The 21,442-nt window shown below is 37.1% G+C and overlaps 1 long non-coding RNA gene across 1 annotated transcript in view; it reads right to left on the bottom strand.

Annotated features, from left to right (window-relative positions):
- The window catches only part of LOC122053251, a 31,482-nt gene extending 14,772 nt beyond the window's left edge, over window positions 1-16,710 (bottom strand). The window contains exon 1 of the long non-coding RNA XR_006132180.1: window positions 16,458-16,710. This is a non-coding gene — a long non-coding RNA (uncharacterized LOC122053251). The remainder of the gene's footprint in view (window positions 1-16,457) is intronic.
- Between the last annotated feature and the right edge of the window lie 4,732 nt (window positions 16,711-21,442).

Genomic DNA, 21,442 nt, shown 5'->3' with positions numbered 1-21,442 from the left:
TTTGTGATTCGATTGTTCTTTTTTGTTAACCTAGAGTTATTTAAGGAAATTAAATATTAACTTTTCTTAAAAGGCTTTGACTAAGAGGTGATGGTTGCTCCCATATCCAAGAAGGTCATGTGTCTCGCCATGCACTCCTGTAAGCCAATTTTGGAAATTAATATTTAATGGAATTAATAACATAGGTGGATTTGAATCAATAGTGTTAAGTTCCGCTTGCGATTCAAATCTAAACCATTAAGAACAAATAAGTTAAATTTGGAATCAATGATGTTAAGTTCTGTCTGCGATTCCTAATTTAACTTCTAAAGAACACAATAGGTTATTTAAGGAAAGGTTCGACACTTGTACAAAAAATTTCGTACAGTGGAACCGGTACGTTTTCCTAGGACTAACCAACAATTGGTATCAGAGCTAGGGTTTGCCTCTGTGTGTTTAGAATTCAAATAGATTATGCACATGTCATGCATAATTTAAGCAGGATAATAGTGGGATGTACTAACTCTTTGGTTGCAGGCTCCAACTATTATGGCTTATTGATGTTGTGTGTGATTGGACCCTTGGACATGTTAAGGGCAATATTTTGTGTGTGCATGATTGTATGTAAAATTCCCTCGTGGAATATAGGATCGATATATGTAAAATTCTATTTTTATCACGGATCGGATTCTTGCGAGGTGTGGTACTTATGGAGCACCAGAGGCACAGCAAAATAAGAAGCAAGATGGATGTGACGACTCGACCCGATGGCGGTGGAAAAAGATGGCAGCAGCTAGGGTTGGTGCACATGGAGGACAGTAACAGAAAAAGGCCATAATAGTTAAAAAATAATTTTCATATTTATTACTTTTATTTACTGTGATGTGTGTGTATGCATGTGATGTATACTAGGATAGTTTAAAATTCCACACTTTAAATAACTAAGTGGGAGAGGGATTTATTTTAGTAAATTCTACGATCTCCATTACTAGTTTGTAAGTGATGCAAAAAAACTTGCGCGTTAGCTCTGAGTGCCTTCCTCCATATCGGATGAGTTTGTTTGCGGATCACTAGATCAAACTTCCATTTTGGATGACTATACGAAATTAATTAAGAGCGTGTGATCTTCCACATCGGAAGGGGCACAATCTTATTAATGGACTTAGTGTCAAGTAATGGTATACACTTAGGCACGTCTAATAGTATATTCCCCATCGGAGTCACTGCTATTATTTGTGTGACCGAAGGAAACCAACTATTAATTTTATTTGTCAAAAAGTTAGGTTGACAAGATAATAAAATTAATGGACTACACCCTCCTTTTATAAATGTTGAATTTGTATACGTCCACACTATCGTGACATACAAAATTCACGGTGTTTTAAGGTGTTGGTTAATTTAAAATAGTATTGTTTGAGGAATTAATATTATTCTAAATTTAGAGTCCTGACCAAAATTATTTTTATGATTCTTAGGATGACTTTCAACCCACTGGCAATTATACTGAAAGAGAACAAACTTACTGGACCCAACTACATAGATTGGAAAAGAAACCTAGACATTGTCCTTGCTGAAAGATATAAGTTTGTACTGACTAAGGCTTGCCCTGATGCACTTGACGGTGACTCTACCCCAGAGGAGATTGAGTATCATAAGAAATGGGTAAAAGCTGATGAGATAGCGCGGTGTTACATTTTGACATCAATGTCAAATGTATTGCAACATCAGCATCAAGATTTACCAACAGCTTATGATATAATGAACAATCTCAAAGAAGTCTTTGGCACCAGAGTCAGACCGCTAGGCGAGAGGCAATGAGAAAATTAATGACAATCATCATGTCTGAGGGAACACCCGTAAGGAATCATATCCTCAAAATGATGGCCTATCTGAACGAAAAACAAGTTCTTAGAGGAGAAATCGATGGGGAAACCCAGGTTGATATAATTCTCCAAACGCTACCCAAAAGTTTTGAGCAGTTCCGCCTGAACTATAACATGAACAAAAGAGAGTATACGTTGGCGGAACTTCTGACAGAACTACAGGAAGTTCTCAGATTCACTATGCTGAAAATGATTCTACTTCTAAGCCGAAAGGCAAGAAGAAGAAGAAACAGGTCTTTTCAGCAAAGAGAGTGAATAAACCTCAAGGACAAAAAGCTGGAATAAAGAAGCCGAAAGACAAGTGCTTCATCTGCAAGCAGACAGGCATTGGAAGGCAGACTGTCCTCATAGGAATCAGAACAATAAAGATATATCTCATGCTCTAGTAGTTGAAACATGTTTATCGGTGTTATCTACCAGCACCTGGTGTGTAGATACGGGAGTCACTGATCATGTCTGCAATTCTTTGCAAGGGTTTCAGGAAACCCGGCGACTATTTAATGGAGAGATAACTGTCTACATGGGCAATGCTACTAAGGTGGCGGTTGTTCCAGTGGGAGACGTCTACTTATCATTTGATAGGAGTAGAAAATTAGATTTAAGAAATTGTTTTTATGTACCCAGTTTTAGAAAGAATTTTATTTCAGTTTCTAAACTGTATTTGGATGGATATTCAGTTTCCTTTAGTAACAATATGGTTATAAAGAGAAATAAGGTGATTATCTGTTCTGGTACATTGGTTTGCAATTTATATACTTTAAATCCAATTTCTCTCACAAAGCAAAATATGAAAATTAATAACATATCTTCTAACTCTAATAAGAGAAAAGAACATTCGGAGATGAACCAAGCGTATCTTTGGCATCTAAGGCTTGGTCATATTAACTTAAGTAGGATTCAAAGGCTTATAGCTGATGGACTCTTGAGTTCATTAGAGTTGGAAAATTTTTCAACTTGTGAATCTTGCTTGGAAGGTAAAATAATCAAGAGGCCTTTTAAGGCCAAGGGGTATAGAGCCAAAAAAGCGTTAGAATTGGTTCATTCTGATTTGTGTGGTCCTATGTCCATCCAAGATAAAGGTGGTTTTAAATATTTTGTCTCTTTTATAGATAATTATTCAAGATATGGATAGATTTACCTGATGCGCCGCAAGTATGAGTGTTTTGATAAGTTCAAAGAGTACAAGGCTGGTGTGGAGAAACGTCTAGGTAAAAGTATCAAGACACTACGGTCTGATCGTGGTGGCGAATACCTCTTAAGAGAGTTTAGGAATTACTTATCAGAGGTCGGGATTCAATCTCAATTATCCACACCTGGTACACCCCAACAGAATTGTGTGGTAGAACGAAGGAATAGGACTCTTATGGAGATGGTTAGATCGATGATGAGTTATTCAGAATTACCAAATTCGTTTTGGGATACGCTTTGGAAACGACAGCGCACATTCTGAACTTAGTACCTTCTAAATCAATATCTTCTACTCCCACAGAATTATGGAATGGGCGTAAGCCCAGTCTAAGACATATTCGGATTTAGGGTAGTCCACGGTGTCTTTGAAACCGATCGATAAGTTAGAATCTCGCATCAAGTTCGTGTGTTTGTGGGTTATCCCAAAGGAATGAAAGGTGATTTATTTTATAGTCCTAAAACGAAAAGGTCATTGTTAGCACCAATGCCCGCTTTTTAAGAAGACTATATAATGGATCACAAGCTCAATAGCAAAATTATTCTAGAAGAACTTAGAGAGGGCACGCCTATTTTAGTACCAACAATAGAAGATGAAGTACCACAAGAGACCGCAACACGTGTTACACATGATACATAACCACCAGTGCCTTGTCGTAGTGGGAGAGTTGTGAGGCGACTGAGAGATTCATGTTTTGGAAGAATCTTGGGATTTGATCCCTAATCCCCGGACATATGATGAAGCACTCCAAGATATAGATGCAGTATCTTGACAAAAGATAATGAATTCAAATAGAGTCTATCTACTCTAATAAGGTCAGAGCTTGTAGAACCACCGATGGTGTAAAAGTCGTTGGATGCAAGTAGATCTACAAAAGGAAAAGAGGACGGATGGGAAGATAGAAACCTTCAAAGTAAGGCTTGTTGCGAAAAGGGTACAATCAGAAAGGGAATCGATTATGAGGAGACTTTTCACGGTAGCCATGCTTAAGTCTATTCGAATACTCTTATCCATCTTGCCATATGAATTATGATTTGGCAATGGATGTCGAAGATGCGACTTTCCTTAATGGAAGTCTTGAAGAAAACATCCATATGAAGCAACTACAAGGGTTCATTGAAAAAGGCAAAGAGCATTTAGTGTGTAAGCTTAATCGGTCCATTTATGAATCAAGCAAGCTTCAAGATCTTGAACATCCGGTTTAACAGTAATCCGCTTATATGAATTTATTCTGGTCCGATGAGTCTTGTGTATACAAAAGTGTAAAAGCGTGGTGGTATTTCTTGTACTATCGTAGATGATATTTTGTTAATTGCAACAATGTCGGTATTATCGGACGTAAGGGTATGGTTATCCAAACAATTTGGTATGAAGGACTTAGGAGAATGTGCACATTCTTGGGATCAAAGTTATAAGGTATCGCAAAGAATGTTGTGTCTATCCGAAGCTTTATATATAGATACAATCCTGCTCGTTTTAATACAAAACTCGAAAGGTTTCTTACCTTTCTGGCATGGGAATAGCCTTATCTAAAGAGATGTCTCGAATACATCAAAGGAGATGGAGGATGAAGGCGGTTCCTTATCCTTCGGTATAGGAAGCCTTATGTATGCAATCTTGTATCGATACCGATATCCGTTTTTACGTGGGCAGGTCGTGAGATATCGAGTAACCCCGACAAGGACATTGAAGTAAAACATATATTGAAGTACCTGAGAATGACTAGAGATTATATGCTAGTTTACCAAACAGACGATTTGCTCCCTGTGGGTTACATGGATTCGGACTTCCAATCAGATAGGGACAACAGTAAGTCTACGTCAGGCTATGTGTTTACTCTAGGAGGTGGAGCCATTGCATGGAGGAGTGTTAAGCATAAATGTGTCTCGGACTCAACCATGGAAGCAGAGTATGTGGCAGCCTCTGAGGCAGCCAAAGAAGTTGTGTGGCTCAGGAACTTTCTAATGGACTTAGATGTGATTTCTGGTTTGCCCAAGATCATCACAATTTATTGTGATAATAGCAGTGCAGTTGCAAACTCGAAGGAACCATGAGCTCATAAGGCAAGTAAACATATAGAGCGCAAGTACCACCTAATATGAGACATCGTCAAGCGAGGAGAAGTTGTCGTCGCCAAGATTGCATCAGCAGATAACCTGACAGATCCTTTCACAAAGGTCCTTCCGGTGAAAGCTTTTGATCGGCATGTGGAGGGGATGAGAATCAGATATATGGCAGCTTAGACTTTTAGTATAAGTGGGAGATTGTTGGAGTGTATACTAAAAGTCTGGCTTTTGTAAACATTTAATTTTGAAATAAAAGAATCACATTGGTCAATATCTACATTTATTTGTTAAATGTAATTATTCAATTAATTTATATAAGTAGATAACATGGTGTGTGGTGTCACACTCAGAAGATCATGTTGTCGGTTTCTTATAAATTATAAACAGTTGCTCATGACTAGGATGGAAAGTAACAAATCATCGGAATAGTTATAGTGTAATTAAGTATTAGTCTATTTTGATTAATAAATTAAACTGGTACACTCTAAGTGTATTGAGTAGGACCATTTTAGGTAAGTTCTTTTTGTACTGACTTAATAAAAAGAACTAGACCTTAGTTATTATGGAAGTGTGTGCTTTTAATCCTAATATAATAACAAGCACGTATATTTAATATTTATTTTTTTGACTTATCAAAGGGTGAGGTTTAGCTCGATAAATCAATATTCCCGATAAGTTGAGAAATAATATTACTTATAGTGTTTGTTGTTGATTATAGAAGAAATCTGTATCCTAGTTATCTAGGTTGAGAATGTCCCCAAGAGGAGCTCATAAGGATTGTCATGTTAAACCCTGCAGGTGGACTTAGTCCGATATGACAATGAAGTTGAGTGGTATTACTCTCGGAGCTAAATATTGATTAAGTGAGTTGTCAGTAACTTACTTAATTAGTGGACATTCGTAATCTTAAACACAGGGAGACTAACACACTCATGATAAGAAGTAGCCCATAATGTAATTTGGGATTGGTGCGGTAGTGCGATAATAACTCTCTAGTGGAATGAGTTATTATCGATAAACTGGAGTTGTGTGTTCGGGGCGAACACGGGATACTCAAGCTCATCGGAAGGCCAAAACCAATTTCTCCTCTAGGTCCCTGTCGTAACCTCATTATAGCCTCAAGTCCATCCAAATGTAAGGCTCTTCTTGGTATCCAAGAAGGGGGTCGGTCCAATGCTTGGTGACCAAGCAAGAGCCGGCCACATCCTCTTCTATAGGGGTTGGCCCTTTGCTTGGTGACCAAACATGAAGGGGCCGACCACAATATTCAAATAAGGAGGGTTATTTTTGAATTTTTAAAAATCTTCTCTTTGTAGAAAATTATAAGTTTTAAAAGAGAGATTTTAATTTTAAAAACTTTCTTTATTTGAATTTGGCCACATGTTTTAATAGAGAGTTTTAAAAGTTTTAAAACTTTCTTTTTTTAACCATCCTCATGGTTTAAGGAAAAAAGGAAGATAAGTTTCAAAATTAAAATTTTCTATCATCATGTTAAAAAAGAAAATTTTATAAAAGAAATTTTAAATTTTAAAACATGGTTTTAATTTTTAGAACTTTCCTTTTTTAACTCCTACTTTAGGAAAGAGAGCTTGTAAAATTTTATAAGAGGTTTTCTTGTAAAATTTTATAAAAAAATATATTCCATTTTTCCTTTGATGAGGTGGCCGGCCACCTTGCTTGGTGCCCAATCAAGGGGTCGGCCATAATTAAAATAAATAAAATCGTCATCAATTAATTTGGTGATTGATTCAATCAAGAGGAAAGAAAAGGAAAAATTAAAAGGGAAAACGAAAATTAGAAAAAGATTTAAATTTTTGTAAAAATTTTCCCTTATTTGCCTTGGGCAACTAATATAAAAGAAGGGGTGAGTGTTAGTTAGAGCCCTAGAGCCAATCATTTGATGATTGTTGTATGGACTCATTGTATCATATTCTTGTATATTAATAAAGGTATTTTTTTTTTGTTATTATACTTACTTGTATTGGTGCCAAATAACTAAGTATAGTAGCATCCTTGAGTAGAAGGTTCTTACCTATATCAATCGATTGGTTGAATCGAGAGTGAGATGATATAGGGAATACTACTCTTAATCATTCCTAGTCGAGTATTAACATTCAGGGACAATGTTAATGTAACGAGACTAGCATGTAGGTCAACTCGATGACTTGATCTCACAAGTCATGGATATGGAGATATCAAGTTGACACATGGGTATGCATTAGAGAATGTATACTGAATGACCCGCCATGAGAAAGTATCATGGATCATTATATGAGTATCATATACTTTCTCATGTGGCTACTAGTACGACTATAAAGGCGATTACTGGGTATGTAACAAATTATGCAGAGGGATGTGAGTGATGTAGATGGGATCTATCCCTCCTATATGACGGGAGTGATATCGATATTCTTGATAGAGTGAGACCACTAAGTACATAGTCATGCCCAAATGAGTCAATATGAGATGTTGAGCTCATTTGATTGAGTGAGACTACTTGGAGTTCAAGATTTAGATTGATTAGAGGATGATACGGTCTATACCTCACATTGATCAATCTAGATGTCTAGGATAGAAGGACACATGTCATATATTGTGAGGAGTCACAATTAGTAGTCACAAGGTGATATTGGATCTCAACATTCTTATAACTTGGATAGTAATGATGTGTTGCTAGATATCGCTCATTACTTATGCTTCTAAATTGGTTTAGGAGCATTGCCAACGTTATAAGAACCTATAGGGTCACACACAAAGGACAATTAGATGGAGATTAGGTTCATATGATGAACCAAGAGGATTAGATTCATGTGATGAATCAAATTGGATTAAGAGTAATCCTAATTGAGTTGGACTCAATTTAATTCATGTGTTCAATGAGTCTAATTTAGATTATGACTCATTGAATCAATTTAATTAAATGAATTAGATCCATTATATTAAATTGGCTTGAATCAAATGGTTGGATTTGATCAACCATGGAAGTCATAATGTCAAGTTTGACTTGACTTGAGAGAAAGAGGAAGAGTCAAGTTTGACTTGACTATATGCCACCTCATTTGTGAGTTGGCATTAAGTGGCCTAATGATGATATGTCACTTCATCATGTTTAGCACATGTGTGTGCCACCTCATGGAGGTTACAAACCTCCTCTTTAATGGCCACATTAAATGAGAATGGAGGTTACAACTCCAACAGTGGTCGGCCGGCCACTTATGGTGTGGATGAAAATTTGATTTTCATTCAAGGCATTCATTCCATCTTCTTCCTCTCTTCTTGCTCTCCCTCTCCTCCTCCTTTGCCGAACCATCTAAGGTGCTAGCACACCTTTGTTTGGTCTTCTCCACCTAGTTTGTTCGTGTGGATACTTCTAGAGGATCGTACACTTGACGATCTCGAGATCCGGCGAACCGTTGGACGAGCGGGATTGCAAAGGGTATCGCATCGAGGGTAAATTCCTTCTCCTTGTAGATCTAGTTTAGAACTAGCGTAAGAAACTCGTACTCGTAATGTTTTCGAAAATTTTATCTTCGCACGGATCCGATGGCTTGGGGTTCGGGTTATCCGCAACGCAAAAAGGCGGTTTTTGCGGCCCGAAATTCCCAACAGTGAGGGGGCTTCATGAGATACAATTCTTATTCTCTTACTTGGAGACCCTCTTGGTGTGGCCGGCCCTCTCCCTTCTCTTTTCCCATTTGCTCTCTTCTCCTTGGTGGTGGTGGTGGTGGTGGCCGGATTTTAGAAGAAGAAGAAGAAGTTTTTGGGTGGTGTTCATCTTGGAGGATCTTCGCCCACACGACGTCCAAGGTGAGGCGAGGAATACGACAGAAGATCTCGAGGTCATTAGCTTACAAAGAGAAGGTATAACTAGTAATTTTCTTCCGCATCATACTAGTTATTTTCTTTATAAGAATTCTAAATACAAGAGGCAATTAGATCTAGTTTTTCGAATTAGTTTTTCGAATTTGTGTTTTCTTCTTTTTCAAATTTGTGATTTGATTGTTTTTTTAGTTAATCTAGAATTATTTAAGGAAATTAAATATTAGCTTTCCTTAAAAGGTTTTGACTAGGCGGTGGTGGTTGCTCTCATATCCAAGAAGGTCATGTGACTCGCCATGCAGTCCTGGAAGCCAATTTTGGAAATTAATATTTAATAGAATTAATAACATAGGTGGATTTGAATCAATAGTGTTAAGTTCCGCTTGCGATTCAAATCTAAATCATTAAGAACAGATAAGTTAAATTTGGAATCAATGATGTTAAGTTCCGTCTGTGATTCCTAATTTAACTTTTAAAGAACACACAATAAGTTATTTAAGGAAAGGTTCAACACTTGTACAAAAAATTTTGTACAGTGGAACCGATACGTTTTCCTAGGACTAACCAACACCGGCCACCACCAAGGAAGAGAGGAATAATAGAAGATGTATTGTAATGAGGTGAGGCACCTGTAGGACCGTTGGGCCGGCTAGGAGGGGGTTGTTGGATATCTTGCTAACACAAAAAGAAAAACAAACCCTCCTCGAACTCTTTAAGCTAACACTTGCATAAATCAACTAAGCAGTAAATTAAAAGCATAAAGATAAAGCGAGGCAAAAGTATTTACTTGGTTACAACCGATGTGGTTGTTAATCCAAGGAAGATTAAGCTCAATAAAAATCTCCTTCAGGCGGAGAAGCCTCGTACAGCAATGTAGCGCAGAAAACAGAAGCTTAGACTAAAAGAGAGCGTGCAAGCACTGGATTTACAATCAGTGAGTTCATTCCAAAGCTTCTGGACCAAGGTTATATTTATAGCCTTGGTCGGGACGCCTGGAAGGATTCCGGGCGCCCTAGGGGGATAAAACTTATCCCCGTATCGCCGATCAGTCAAACTCGATCCGTCAATTCATCGCTGTGGCGCCGGAGGGGGCGCCTGAGGGCCTGCGGGGCGCTCCGGGCCCGAGCCCAAAGTCAACAACGTTGACTTTTTCGCCTCGGTTCAGCTCGTCTCGGTCCGGGTCTTGTCGCTCCGGCTCGCTAGCTTGGGTGATCTCAGGCCAAATAGGGCTCACCCAGAACAAGTTCCACCTTCTCCTCGGCGCCTTCCTTCCTGGTTTCCGTCCCTCGAGCCAGCGCGTGTTCTTCTCGTCCCACCGGTACTCTTACCTCGCCCTGACGCACCAACCCTCGGCTCTCTCCCTGTCGTCCTTCTCGCTAGCCGCGTCTTCCGCTCGACTTCCTGTGTTCCTAAGCTCCTACACACTTAGACACAAGGGTTAAACAAACGCAGGACCTAACTTAACTTGTTTGATCACATCAAAACACCTTGGGGTTCCAACAATCTCCCCCTTTTTGATGTGAGCAACCCAAGTTAAGTTAGGGTAACCATATGCAATAACAACAATTTATATTCCAATAAGTCCAAATATTTTTCAAATGAAAAATTATATTACCTCCCCTACACTTAACATACTTCTCCCCCTTTGATCACATAAAAATAGGGGTTTCAAAAAAAAACAGTCTAAGGGTTTGACACTTAGAAAAATTATAGAAATCTATTTCAATGTTTTTCGAAGAAAAAATATTTCCAAGTTAAACAAAATTTCTAAGTCAAGGAATGACTCTTGAAAAATTTCTAAGTTTTTACCAGAAATAAATCTTTCCAAGCCCAAAAATTTATGCAAAAAAGTTTAAAAAATTGATAGCATTAAAAATAAATTTTCTATGCATTTATTTATTTATTTATTTTATACTGATACTTATATCAGCAAGTTTTAAATTTCCATTTCAATTTTTCATAACTTCTCAAATTACACTTTTTCAAATTTAAAGTCACAGATATTAAACATGCAATAATTTGTATCATGTTAATTTCTATTATTTTTTGAATTGCAACTTCACAAAAATATTCAAATAGCATAGATTCTAACTTGATAAAATTTTTTGACAATATAAAAAATTCTTTCGGCAATGAGCAAAATTCGTTCGAAAGAATATTTTGTAATTTGCAAGAATTTTTTAACAACAAAAATTCTAATTTACAGGAATCTATTAACAATAAATTTCTTAATCCGAAACACCTTTTCGGTGACTCAATTTCTAAATCGCAAAATTCTTTCGAGAGAGTAATTTGTAATTCAAAAAATTCTTCTAATTTGCATAAGTCTTTTGTCAAAATATTTTTAAATTTGCAAATTTCTTTTGATAATATTTCTAATTTGCAAGACAAATTTGACAATTGATTTTCTAATTCAAAAAACTTTTTCGATAATTCAATTTTTAAATCGCAAAAATCTTCAGGCAATTTTTCTATTGAATTAACCGGTTGTTCAGAAGGTAGAGACCATACCTTACTTACCTCGTTGGTCGTTGGTTCTCCCCCTGTTGAATTAACTTCTTCCGAAGATTCTCCCCCTTCCTTGATCTCGAGATGTACTTCGGCTGTTGGGGTTATCTCGGTAATTTCTTCCGTCTCGGATTCTTCTGATGACGACTCGATGTCTATTGAGGGGACGGCTTCAATCGGTTCTTCGTAGAGTTTTAAGAACTTTTCCCAAAGTTCTTTTGCGCTGTTGTATTCGCCAACTCTATCAAAGTCTTCGTTTGGTATTGCTGTTAAAATGTGAAACTCTGTCTGACCGTTTGCCATTGACTCGTGACGTTGCTTCTTGTTCCATAGGCGTAGATCGAGTTCTTCTCCCTTCGTTGTCTTTGGTGCTTCATAACCTGTTTTCATTATTAGAGAAATGTCAATATCAGAGTTAAGAAATACCGTCATTTGTTGCTTCCAAGAAGCAAGCTCCCCCTCGAATGCTGGTGGGTAGTTGCTAGCTCCGGCCATTGTTTTGTTGCTTCAGACGGCGGTTAGTCCTTCTGAGGCGTCTCGGCTCTGATACCACTTGTAGGACCGTTGGGCCGGCTAGAAGGGGGTTGTTGGATATCCTGCTAACACAAAAAGAAAAACAAACCCTCCTCGAACTCTTTAAGCTAACACTTGCATAAATCAACTAAGAGTAAATTAAAAGCATAAAGAAAAAGCGAGGCAAAAGTATTTACTTGGTTACAACCGATGTGGTTGTTAATCCAAGGAAGATTAAGCTCAATAAAAATCTCCTTCAGGCGGAGAAGCCTCGTACAGCAATGTAGCGCAGAAAACAGAAGCTTAGACTAAAAGAGAGCGTGCAAGCACTGGATTTACAATCAGTGAGTTCATTCCAAAGCTTCTGGACTAAGGCAATATTTATAGCCTTGCTGGGCGCTGGAAGGGTTCCGGGCGCCCTAGGGGGGATAAAACTTATCTCATCGCGTCGTCGAAAAACTCGATCCGGTCAATTATCGCCCGGCGCCTGAGGGTTCCGGCGCCGAGGGCTCCTGCGACCGCCTCCGGGCGCCTGAGCCCAAAGTCAACAACGTTGACTTTTTCGCCTCGGGTTCAGCTCGTCTCGGTCTTGGTCTTTCGCTCCGGCTCGCTTAGGTGATCTCGGCCATCCGGAATAGGGCTCACCCGAACCCAAGTTCCAGCCTTCTCCTCGAGCAGCCTTCCTTCCCGGTTTCTCATCCCTCGAACGCCGCGCACGTTCTTCTCGTCCATCGGTGTACTCTTCCGCGATCACCTCGTCCCTCGGACGCACCGAGCCCGTCGGCTCTCTCCCCGTGCCGTCCTTCTCGCTAGCCGCGTCTTCCGCTCGACTTCCTGTATTCCTAAGCTCCTGCACACTTAGACACAAGGGTTAAACAAACGCAGGACCTAACTTAACTTGTTTGATCACATCAAAACACCTTGGGGTTCCAACAGCACCTCTACTCTCTCTTTTATATTCCTTGGTCTTGGCAAATAAGGAAAGTTTTAATAAAAACTTCCTTATTTTCCTTGCCAATAAAAGGAAAATTTAATTAATAAAAAAATTCCTTTTCTTCTATTAATGTAGCCGGCCACCTCAAATCCTCCAAACAAGGAAAGTTTTAAACACAAAATTAAAACTTCTTAATTTGTTTCCGGAAATTTTTAAAATAAAATTTTCTCTTTAAAAATTCTCTTCATGGTTGGTTATAAAAGGAAATTTTTATAAATTAAAATCTCTCTATTAAAACATGTAGATGATTACAATAAGTTTATCCAAAATTAAAATCTTCCTTTTAACTACAAATAAGGAAAGATATCAAATCTTTCTCTTAATCTTTTGTAGAAAACTATAAAAGGAAAGATTTAAATTTTAAAACTCTCTTTTAAAACCATGAGGATGGTTACAAAAAAGGAAAGTTTTATCAAAAATTAAAATCTTCCTTTTAACTACAAATAAGGAAAGATATCAAACTTTTCTCTTAATCTTTTGTAGAAAGCTATAAAAGAAAAGATTTAAATTTTAAACTCTTTTTAAAACCATGGCTTCCATATTAGGGGTGTAAACGAATCGAATCGAGCCGAATATGCTGAAAAATTTAAGGCTCGAATTCGGCTCGAAATAGGTATATTCGAGTTCGAGCTCGATTCGAAGCTCGAAAATTTTAAAATGTTTGGTTCGAGTTCGGTTCGAATTAGGGTTCGGGTTCGAATTCGGCTCGAAATATTCGAACATGTTCGCGAACTATTCGAATTATTACTCGAAAATAGGTTCGAAAGGCTCGAAATTTATTTATTTAATATATATTTAACTTATATTAATAAATATTAAGGCTCGTGAGCGGCTCGCGAGCGGCTCGAACAATATAATTTGGGTTCGAGTTCGGCTCGAGAAAAAGTTCGAACATGTTCGAGTTCGGCTCGAATTCGATAAATTCGAATACGAATCGAATATTTTTCGCGCCGGCTCGAAAAGCTCGCGAGCCGGCTCGATTCGTTTGCAGCCCTATTCCATATAAGGAAAGATTTTAAAATAAACTCCTTTTATTTTTTATGTGACCGACCACCTAAGCTTAGGCTCCAAGCTAGGGTCGGTCACCACTTGGTCCATCCAAGGCTTACCTTGGCCGGCCCTTGCTTGGGCTCCAAATTTGGCTTGGCCGACCACCTAAGGATGGGTAAGAAGGTGAGTATAGGTGGGTATAAGACTTTATAAATAAGAGGCTATGATAGGAACCGAGAGGAGGAATTAGTTTTGGTCTCTCGATGAACTTGAGCTTCCCGTGTTCGCCCCGAACACCCAACTCAAGTTCATCAATAATATCTCATTCCACTAAATAGTTATTATTGAACTACAGCACTAATCCCATATTACTATATGGGCTCCTTCTTATCATGAGTGTGCTAGTCTCCCTGTATTTAAGATATAGAATATCCACCAATTAAATGAGTTACTGACAACTCACTTAATTAATATCTAGCTCCAAGAGTAGTACCACTCATCTTCATTGTCATGCCGGACTAAGTCCACCTGCAGGGTTTACATAACAATCCTTATAAGCTTCTCAAGGGAGCATCATCAACCTAGATTACTAGGACACAATTTCATTCTATGATCAACAACACACCATATAAATAATATCATTTCCCAACTTATCGGGCCTCTTGATTTAACGAGCTAAATTGCACCCTTTGATAAATTAAAGAAATAAATATTAAATATATGTGCTTGTTATTATATCATGATTAAGAGTACACACTTCCATAATAACAAAGGTCTTGTTCTTTTATGCAGTCAGTATAAAAATAACTTACCTTAAATGGTCCTGCTCAATACACTCAGAGTGTACTAGTGTAATTTTATAGTCAAGATAAACTAATACCAAATTACACTATGACTATTCCAATGGTTTGTTCCTATCCATCTTAGTCGTGAGCTACTGTTTATAATTTATAAGGAATTGATAACATGATCTTCTGTGTGTGACACCACACATTATGTTATCTATAATATAAATTAATTGAACAACTACACTTAGCATTTAAATGTAGACATTTGACCAATGTGATTCTTTATTTTAAAATAAATGTTTACAAAAAGTTAGACTTTTAGTATACACTCTAACACATAGAACATAAACTCAATTACAAAACAGAAAGGGAAATATGATATGTAAAAGAGTCTACATAGCTAATAAGGGTGGATATGTCACAAATCCGGTAACCACTATTTGAGTCAGTCAATCAGTCTCATGACCGTAAAGGTACCTCCTAGGAGAACTTGCAGTCATATAGCCGAAGCTAACATAAATTACAGTATCAATCATAAATTATAGTATCAGTCATGTTTGGAAGGGTCTTCCCCGGAACTCATCCCGAGACACCCATCTTGTATTGTCACCACATTTGCTCATACCCATCTAATTAGCCACATAAGAAAACATAATCTATCCACATTATACTGTAAACAATTGATCATGCATATTCATTCCATTCATTCGGTAAACATTCCTATTTTAAAAGAAACCAATAGAAGTATGTTTTCATCCATTTATTCTATAAGCATTGAAATCTTAAAAACAAAATAGATCTATTCATACCACCAGCATACATAAAAATTAACAAAAATGGAGGAAAACAATTCTCAAGGCAACACCTATAAATGAACTACAAGAATCACGGCAAACTCTTCCAATCAGCACCAAAATTCCGAAAGCCACAAGAAGCAACAAAACGTTAGCCTTCACAATAGAAGAGTCATGAACTTCTTCGAACACATCCTAACCTTCACTATCGTAATTCTGACCAAACTTTACAAAAATAGGGAAGGTAGCAAAATAATATCATTCAAAGCTTAATCCACCAAAAACTTACCAAAATTTCAAAGAACATCTTCATGAAACAAACCTTATCAGGAACATCACTCAAGATCATATCACAATCCATTCAAACCTAGCCAATTCTATCCACGATCTGAAGACATCATATGGTAGTAAGATGAATCCTCAAAATCGAACAACAACTACTATCTCCAAAATCCGGAAGAAAAATGTAAAGCATGGTCGATCAAACCCAAATTTGTCCACAACCTATCTCAAAACTTCCGAAAGCAGCTGAAAGAACCAAGCATCGTTAACCCACACCTAAATCACCAAAACTTCTGTCCAGGGACTCGAACAACCAGAGAGGATAGGGAAGCAACCAATTCAATCAAAAAATCCCCAAATTTGATGCTGGAAACCAAAACGAGACGCAAGAACCAACAAGAGCAATGCGGAAATTTCCAACAAAACCAAATCTCGATTACAACGCCCAATCCATGGTGGAAATTCGGAAAAACCTCACTGAATGAAACATGAACATCACGGAAACCTCAAACGCGGCTCATTCAAGTAGTCAATAACATCACAGAAACCAAGTCGAATCAAGAACAACACGGGGTAAAACCGAATTGCAATCCATTCAATCAATTGAACCCTAAAGATAAGCACATCAACCTCTCCTAGGTTCCTAGGCCCTTACCTCATGGATCTCACACTTTTATAGGGAAATGAACTTGCTTTCTCTGCCTCTTGCCACTGTCGAAAGCACTCGCCCACTCTCGCACCAGGGTGAGGTGGATGGAGACCTCTGCGTCTAGTCATAGCCTCCTCCGTGAGATCGTCGGCATCAGATGATGCTAGGCCGGACCTCAAGACACTGGGAAGAACTTCGTCAAAATGGTGGAGCTAGGGTGAAATGGAGGAGACGGTGATTTCGGTGTACAGTGAGTGAATCGGGCAAAAATAAGGGTTTTATATCTCGGTTATTAAATTCTAACCTAGGGTAATTAAGTTAATCAACTCCTAATTTAATTAGGTATCATATCTTCCACCAAACTTCGTACCCCTATCCTCTTGAACGTGTCATACAAGATCATTTAAAATTCTAAAAATAATCCCTAAAATTTGTAGAAAATTTAGTAAATAAATTCTTTTATTAATTCATGAGACCTTAATTTATTAAATTTTTTTTAATTAAATTCCTTAATTAACACTTGGGAGGCCTTACAATTTTTGTCTTGCAAGGATTCCAACGGTGTCATCCATTACTTATTTATAGCTCTTTAGAGGTGATCGAACATTATGAAAAAATTCAACCTGATTGTTGGTCTGATAGGTTGGGACCTTGGTTGCTTTATTCAACCAATCACTGCCAAGTTTTTTATCCCAATATCAAAAACATGATACTATATCTCCATTCTATAATCTAAAAACTTGCTACAGATTGTGAAATAGTTTAAAAATTCAAATAAATTAGATCTAACATTGGATTTGAAGTCTATAGCGTTTGATCATACATTTCTAATATTATTGTAATTTAGTTTAAATCTCTAACTAAGTTTTGACTTCAAAATAAATTTGTGGTTGCTGTTTTTGTAAATTAAAATTTGACAGGGTATGTTGTTCATTAAAATCCTTAAGGTACACATGTTCTGTGCCAACTGGCACGGAGCAAGAACTTTAATCGTAGCGGTTACAGCTAAGTTTTGACGTCATATCTAGCTTCTCCTCTCTCAAACCTTCCTAGAAAATGTGAATTTAAAGAAATTCAAGTACCTTATTGTCATTAGTGGGTTTTAGTCAAAATTCACTGATGGATCTAGATAGGTCCGATTGCACCCATTTCAAGTCTTGTGTGTTTCTGGTCTTGCAAGGATTCCAATGATGTTATCCATTACTTATTTATAGCTCTCTAGAGGTGATCAAACATTAAAAAAAAATTAGCCTAATATGGGATAATATCAAGCCCACATTGGGCCTGATATGGTATCATATTAGGCCCAACGTGGGTCTGATAGATTGGGACCTTGGCCGCTTTGTCAACCAATCACTACCAAGTTTTTTATTTGGATATCTAAAACTTGAGATTATATCTCCGTTCTATAATCTAAAAACTTACTAAGGATTGTGAAATAGTTTAGAAAGTTAAATAGGCTAGGTCCAACACTAATTTGAATTCTACTACGTGTGATTGGAAATTTCTAATATTATTGTAATTTAACTTAAATCTCTAACTAAGTTTTGACTTAAAAATAAATTGGTGGTTGTTGTTTTTGTAAATTAAAATTTGACAGGGTGTGTTGTTCATTAAAATCCTTAAGTTACACATGTTCTGTGCCAACTGGCACGGAGCAAGAATTTCATTTGTAGTGGTTACAACTAAATTTTGACATCGTATCTAGCTTCTCCTCTTTAAAACATTCCTAGGGAACGTGAATTTGAAGAAATCCAAATACCCTAGGGTCATCAGTGGGTTTCAGTCAAAATTCACTAATGGACCTAGACAAGTCTAATTGCACCCATTTCAAGTCCGTGAGTTTCTAGTCTTGCAAGGACTTCAATGATGTTATCCATTACTTATTTAAAGCTCTATAGATGTGATCGAATGTTAAAAAAAATTTTAGCTTGATTGTGGGCCTGATATGGGATAATATCAAGCCCAACATGAACCTGATATGGTATCATATCAGGCCTAACGAGGGTCTGATAGGTTGGGACCTTGGCCACTTTATTCAACCGATCACTACCAAATTTTTGATCCTGATATCTAAAACTTGAGACCATATCTCTGTTTAAACTCTAAAACATCAAACTTTGAAACATAGAAATGTAGTTCAAAAATTTTACAACCGTTTAACTAAAATTTGATACGAAACAATATACATTAAACAAATAGTATATCATTACAAGAACAACATATTACATGTATTTTTAATTACAAATAAACAATTTACAAGTTAAAGTTTTTGTCAGCCATTATTTTATGTTCAAACCTAAATCTATAAGCTCTCATTTTAGCTTGGATAAAGTACATTGATCTCTGAAACACCAAACTCTCTACATAGCGCATCATAAAAAAAAAACGCAATCTAACCTACAAGAAAACAATATTAAATTTGTAAAAGTCTATTTTGTGATAAAGATGATGGAACATAAACAAATACTTACGATTTACTTTGTGTGGGATTATTTACTTTAATCGATTTAAAGTCTCTCCCGGAGAAAGGTGCTAAACCACGATGCCATATGTGATAGAATGACCCGTTTAGCTCCTTCAAAAATGACACCTACACATAAATGACATTGGTAATCAATACATATCCAACTCTTATTGTATATGTGTGTGTGTGTAACGTAATACTTAAAGTTTTATCAAAAATAGCAGTGTAATTTTTTGTGAGTCGAGAGAGTTATAATGAATTATATAAACTTCCTCTAGGTCTATGACCATTAGATGCCAATGATCATCTTCATTATTTAGAAGACAGAAAATATATCTAATAGGCTTGTCTTCATCAATTTTAGCACTTTGTTTCAATGCGCCCACATGCATCATTCCAAACATTTCCTATGTAAACAAGATAAAATTTTAGTTAACTACATCCAATATATATAAAAAAAAGATAGGGTGCTCAAGTACTTACTTCAAATCTAACCCTACAAAATATGGATGGGTAGTATGGTGAGTTAGAGGTTTTGGCTTCATTAGCTAGAATAGTCCAATAAGCATTTATACAATCTCCATTGGTGTATTGAGTTAATCAAATATTGTCATAAATGAATGTATATCTAATGAGAAAGTATCGTTGGACCATATTAGAAGCACCATAACCCTACATAATCAGTCAAACAAAAGTTAGCATTATTAAAATTATTCAACTGCAATAATCATCATTGGTTTATATGATTATGCAATTACGCTACCAACTAACTTACTTTAACTGACTTAGCATCAATAATGCACCTACTATCACACCATCTTTATTCTTCTTAAAAATGTCTTCACTTGTTGAAAAAATTCAAATATTAACCTGTTATTAAGGATTACAAAAGAACGAATTACCTACAATCGACCCTACCTTTAATATTTTAGTCTTGAGCATCTTCAGTTCAACACATTTAATTTCTATATTTGATGAACATGTGTCTTCAGTCTTTGATGGAATAAGAGCTTCTGGTTCTACATCTTGAACAATCCGTTTGTCTTTTTTTTTTACCCTCATATATTTATTTTCTCTAAGTTCTCTTTCTCTTGGGGCCTAGTCCAAAATTAGTTGGTAGTCTTGGCGAATTAGGTTTTATGCCCTCTTTATCCATGGTAGGGGATGCTCCTGGCTCTTCTTAGACCTTACTTTGCAGCACTTTTTAGAGCTCTTTGATTTTATTTTCGATATTGGCTATGATTTTGTCTTTTACAATTAAAATTTTATTGTCCACAACAACATTGCTAGTGTCAGCAATTTTGTCACTCCTATCTCGTAACTCACAAAGTTCACTTATTTGAAGATCTTTTTCTTTAAGCATGCACTCCATCTCAGCAAGTAAAATATCCTTTGTTGTTAAGAAACTATCCTTTTCATTTATGACCATTGCCATGTTGCTATTAGCATCCTCCAAACTTTTAATAGCTCTATGTAATTGTTGCTTTAAATTTTTAATTTGTTCTCTCTTTTCCTTGCACTGACTACAGTCTACCATCTCTGGGCACTACAGTATACCTTCTTGGGCTTTATGTGAAGATCCTTGGACAACCAACTCAAGGCCTTGAGTTTGAGGAGTCCAGTGTGGTACTAAATCCAACTCTGACTCTGCTAGAATTAAATCTATAATAATTTTATTTGCAGTCACACGGTCTATCAACTTTTGATTATGTGAAGATGATAGTTAGGCCAACTCTACCATAGGATTCTAGGAAATTGTTCAGGATGGTATGGATCAATGATTATGATGTGCTCACACACCCATACCTATAATATGATTATAAAAGTAAATAATATTTATAACAAATATTGTGAGAAAAATATAATCTAACTTATAGCTAAAATATTTGGAAACCCCTTGAGAAAGGGGCTTTGGGCGTTGAATCAACAACAAGTGGTTTTGGTCTCAATGTAAGCTCTAAGCCAATGGCTTCTAATTAAGGAGCCATGAAACTGTATACTGCATTGCATCAGTTAAACCTAGCTAAGTTTTCAAAATCATCTACACAGTCAATTAGTGATATCACAGGTGATTCAGATATATCACAAGGGCCCAAGAGAAATTATAGAGGTGGCAAGGGGCATTTTGGTTTTTTTATATTTTGAGGGTTTTGACATTTATGGGGCATTGTTCATAGGGAGAAAGGAGGGCCTTTTGGCTTGAGGACTTCACGTCGCCTCAAGGGGAGGAGGGGGCCAACAAATGAGGACGATGACGCTGACTCCGTCTCCGTCGTGGAGGACTCCCCTCTCACCAATCTCCTCTGTGTGGTCTCCACCTTATGTTTCTTCTTCTCTCTTGTGACCACACCATCGTAGGACCTCACGCATGCCACCTCCCCTGCTGCAACTCCAATCTCTCTCTCTCGCGTGCGCACATGTCCAAGCCACCTCCAATGGCCACCGGCTTTGCAGCCAGCCTTGATCCTATTAGAGCAATCCCAATGGTCCAGTGTGACCATGTATTTTGATGTTTGGGCAAAGG

This window comes from Zingiber officinale, chromosome 1B (genome assembly GCF_018446385.1).
Source record: "Zingiber officinale cultivar Zhangliang chromosome 1B, Zo_v1.1, whole genome shotgun sequence".
Lineage (NCBI taxonomy): Eukaryota > Viridiplantae > Streptophyta > Magnoliopsida > Zingiberales > Zingiberaceae > Zingiber > Zingiber officinale.
This window is presented reverse-complemented; position numbering and strand designations above follow the sequence as displayed.